The sequence below is a fragment of the Zeus faber genome (genome assembly GCF_960531495.2).
Source record: "Zeus faber genome assembly, chromosome: 9".
In the NCBI taxonomy this organism is placed as follows: Eukaryota; Metazoa; Chordata; class Actinopteri; order Zeiformes; family Zeidae; genus Zeus; species Zeus faber.
Window position 1 is genome coordinate 24,759,232 of NC_137197.1, and position 5,000 is coordinate 24,764,231.

At 46.3% G+C, this 5,000-nt stretch overlaps 1 protein-coding gene across 1 annotated transcript in view; it reads right to left on the reverse strand.

The window, feature by feature from the left end:
• Positions 1-5,000, reverse strand: part of pde2a (phosphodiesterase 2A) — a gene marked incomplete at its 3' end in the record, with an annotated part of 100,281 nt that overhangs the window by 43,384 nt on the left and 51,897 nt on the right. The window lies entirely within an intron of this gene.

Consider the following 5,000-nt stretch of genomic DNA (forward strand, 5'->3'; position numbering starts at 1 on the left):
ATTATTTCAATAAAGAAACATGGCGTTCCTCCCACCGGGGGGGGATTGAAGGTATTACACACATTAACAAGTCTGTTTGATGCTTTCTTTTGAGTTTCTACATCTGAAGAAATGGACTTTGGAAGAAGGAGTTTGGAGTTTGGAGGCTAATGCCGGCCTTCCAGCGTCGATTAAAATCAAATTTGTTTGATAAAAAAAAAATCAGCAAAACAACAATCAGCGGGTCTTCACGGCCTCGCGAGGCAAAGGAGAAGAAGTGTCTGAACTCAGTATGAATGAGAACGACTTGGAGGGAGAAAGAGAGAGAGAGAGAGAGAGAGAGAGAGAGAGAGAGAGACGCAGCAATCGTTTCTCAAACCCGCCGAGAGTTCATTCAATGAGTTGTGCCGACTGCAACGCCAGAGACAAAAAAAAACGGCGTGGTGGGGATTGGGGATCGCTCTTTCCTTCTCCCGCACGGCCGCTCTCGCTCTAACCTCCGCACCGTCCCATCGGCTCTGGCTGACGCTCCCTTCTCCTCATTACGGCTGTGTGTGAGGCGTAAGTCGATGAGTGAAGGGGGGAAAGGGGAAATACAGAGAAGAAAGAAGGGCGGAGAGCCTTCTCATGCCTAATCACACCCTATTGGTTATTACATACGATTAGATGTGATTAAATATGATTACATTTGATCACTCACTCAGTCTGCTGGAGGGCCGTTGTAATGAAGCTGGAGCTCTGCCAGCCGCGGTGTTTGCACGCGTGAGGGGGTTTTGCGCGCGTGTATATGATTGCGTGTTTGTCGGACGGAAATGCGAGTGTGATTTGCTCCAGTATTTGAGCGCCGACGCAGAAAGAAATGCCACTGCAAATCCCTTTAAGTAATGTTTGATCAGAGCCGGGTTCGAAACCGGCAGACGAGCACTGACTCGCTTCCCACCGTCAAAGAAAAAAAACATTAGAAAGGAAGACGTCAAAGCCGGCCTCCTGCTGTCCTTTTTGCCGGTCGGTGTGTATTTGTGTTTGTGTGTGTGTGCGTGTGCCCATTTGAGCGTGTCTACCTGCATCCATAATGCAGTTCGACATACGGCCAGGAAAATGTCAGACTCTGTCATTTGACCTTTTACAATCCTTTCCCATCACAAACCTTCAAATCATCTGTTATATTAATTTACCTGCCACCTTCCTCCGTGATCACCCACACACACACAGACGCACGCACGCACACACGCACGACGGGACAGGAAATAATGTGATGGAAGGTAAAACATCTCCTTCTCGCAGCTGATTTGTCGGGAAACATCCCTTTTTTTCACAGGTCTTCGTTTTAATTGATCAACTTAATTGTTCCTCATGCAACCCCATTTAATTGTTATTTTCAATTTGATGGCTTGAAGATTATGCTCTTTAATGCCACACGACGTTCCTTCAATTACATTAATGCTCGAACACCACTCGGCTGGATGTGATTTTGGTTTGAGGCATTAATCACTTTGATTGATTTGACAGTCCCCTCCGATAAGAGTGCATTTCCTGTGTTCACTGCGTCCGTCTTACCTGCGAATGGTAATTCTCTCGCTCCAACAACCATCGCAGGTCTATTGTATCGGCAGATAAAATCCGGGTGATAGTCTTATCAGAAGTGGAACGTACCCACTGTCTGACAAGGCATCGTTCCATCACCCTCCTTCCATCCATTATTTCTCACTTCGCCCCCTTGTTCGTCTCCTTCTCGGCTCCTCCACCTCACGTCCGTTTCCTCGCCGTGCCTCATCAGCTCCTCCGTGTTTTTTTTTCCCAAATGTGTGATTTCTGATCTCTCACTTTCCCACCTCTTCTTCATCCCTCCTTCACCCAAAGGGAACGGTCCCCCCTCCTCAACCCATACCACCCTCCCCCAATACCTTTTGTGATGTTTGTGTTTCTTGCTGTCCTATACCATGCCGCTATTCTAATCACCCGGAGTGCTCCGGGGCTTTGAAGGGCGCCCGTGATCAGCATACCTAAATAGGGACGCCTCCTTATCTCCTCTCTCTTCCTTTTTGTCTCGCTCTCCCCCTCTCCAATTCGAGTCCCTCTTATAACAAGGTGACGCCAGTGTCAAATACTCAGCATAGCCCGTTAACCTCGGCTCATGGCGGGATCCGATGGCTCCTTTGTTCGCTGACATTTAGCCGTCATGCATCATTGGGTGTCTGAGGATGTAATTGTCAGAGACAATAATGAAAAGTGGTGTGCGCTATGACAGGACATTTCCATATTCACAATTCATGGGAGCCTTTAAAAGTATGCATAACCTGTGGGTCATTTTTAAAATCATCATGAATGAATGAACGAATGCATATTTTTGCTCGGTTTTAATTGTCAACTCGTAGGTTTTATAGCCGTCGCTCGAGCAGAACAGTGATTTAAACGTTGAATCGTGTCTCTCAAGCACACACTCTTCTCCAACAAGAGCTTGGAGCTACAGTCACTTTGCTCATAAATGAGCCACTTACGACCAATTCAATCCCCCTGAAATGGCGGCAACAATAGGAACCTGCAGATACGCTGGACAGCCCACAGATTGGAACAAAATGTGTTGTAAGGACGAGGTATTGGTAAAATGGTGCGCTTAGCGGATCCATCACGACTGCGAAGGCGCCATCAAAGACGAGCCGAACACCTTTGGCAGAGCCGCAAAAGGAAACCGATAATGCGTACAAAGATGCGGCGTTAACCACAATGATACCTTTGATGGTTACTTCCCCACCTGTTACGGATGCTAATTGTATAAAGGACCACCTTACAACACTTCCAGCGAACAAACACGACGTGTGTGTGTGTGTGTGTGTGTGTGTGTGTGTGTGTGCGTGCGGCCGGGATGGCGGCACGGTGTCGCACTTTAATGAGAGGCGGTGAAGGGAAAGCTGTTTAAAGGCATTCAGCGCATTAAAAAATCATCTTGATGAATTATTTTGGTTGTCTTTTGAACTTCGAACATGGCTTCCCCCCCGTCCCGTGCGTCACATCTTTTACTTCTGAAGACGAGTACAAAAAAAAACAACCTGCTCTGAGCAAACACCGGCACTCATTCCTGTACATATTCCCGTAGGGGAAAAAAACCCATTTAAGGAGACTGATCATCGACCTTGGTCTGAAGGCACCGGTATTTTCTACATGTAAAGAAAATAAATACCCAGCTTGCAAAACACACTGAATAGACTCTTTCTCACTCACTAATCCTTACAATCCCTCCATGGGTCTGTAGAGAGCTTTAAAGGGTGTTATTTGATGAGAGCTTGTTCATTCTGTGCACACTTAAAGGTCGGAGTCAATGGGAGGCGGGATTATTTACCACGTGCTCCCAAGTGTTTGAGTTGAACATTAGTGATTGATGCTGATTGATTTCTCCTGTTTGTCAACCAGTGGTTGAAGTAAGATACAGAAAAGACAGAGATTCGGATTGTGGGCGTGTGAGTGAGGCGCCCTAGACGCTTGGTAAGCGGGCGAGGCGAATCGGTGTTGGAGAACAGGAGTCAGGGAACGCACTCACACACACTTGTGTGTGTACAATGACCGATCGCGACTAAATATCATAGGGACATAGCGGTAAAAATGTGAGGGAGTGTGTTTGTGTGTTTATATGATGTGTGAGGATGAAAGAGAGAAGGAAATACTGAATGGAAAATACTTATTAGTGTAGCCATACAGTATATCATCGCACACACACACACACACACACACACACACACACACACACACACACACACACACACACACACACACACACACACACACACACACACACACACACACACACACACACACACACACTGGGGGCAGGTAGTGTTGCTGTGGGTCTTGGCTGTTATTCCAACAGAGCTGGGTCTCCAGTAGCATCACTAACATACTGGAGACACATGCACTGTAGAATACAGCCAAGCCGTGATCAGGGGCCCCGACACACACACACCCACGGGCACGCACACACACACACACACACACACACACACACACACACACACACACACATGCACACAAGCATGCACACACACACACACACACACACACACAGACACACACACACACACACGCCCACAAAGACGCACACGCACGCGCGCACACACACACACACACACACACACAGCTTCAAGACACAGCTGATAGATGAACAAAATAACGAACGTTACCATGGCGATGATATAGTTGACCTATGATTCTGTGCAGCAAATCACTGCTGCTTATTATCCAACCACTGTCAGTTTGTGTGCTTGTGTGTGTGCTTGTGTGTGTGCCGTTGTGTGTCTGTGTGTATGAGAAGGGACGCGCGACTGGAGGCAGGATTCTAGCGGTTCAGTAAAATGCAGTTTACATTAAATATGAAACACTGAACAATAGGGTAATTCATGAAGACACCGTATTTCGGCGACGCCTCTGAAGAAGTGAGTGAATAACATGAATAACGGCAATGGCGAGGGAGGTAGAGAGAGAGACAGACAGAGAAAAGTAGACCCAATAAACAAGGCAACCCACTCCACCCACAGGTAAAGACTTCTTCACGGGTAAAGATTTGACACATCACTCAACTGAGGGCGAGAGAGGGAAACAGAGAGTGAAAGGGGTGGGAGACGGAGAGAGAAGAGGAGGTCAGAGCCCGGGGGGAGAGAGAGAGAGAGAGAGAGAGAGAAATGGCCCAAAGTGCACAGAAAGGTACAGGATGGGGGTACGACAGTAGACAAAGACCAAGATCCAAAAGAAGAGACGACAGAAAAACGACTAGTAAATGTCAATTAGGATCTAATTATTATGAAAGGTAGCTCCAAAATTAGTTTGAATTGCACCGTCTTCGATAGAAGATAAGGAAATGGCAATTGTCTCAGCAGCTCATATAAAAAGAGTAGGCTACGTAATAATAAAGCAATACAATAAAAAAAAATGTCAGAAAGATAAAACAATGCAAAAAATTTACTATTTACGATATATACTACAGTAGTTAACTTTACACAGTAAGATATGCCAATATGAATGAAACTAAGTGA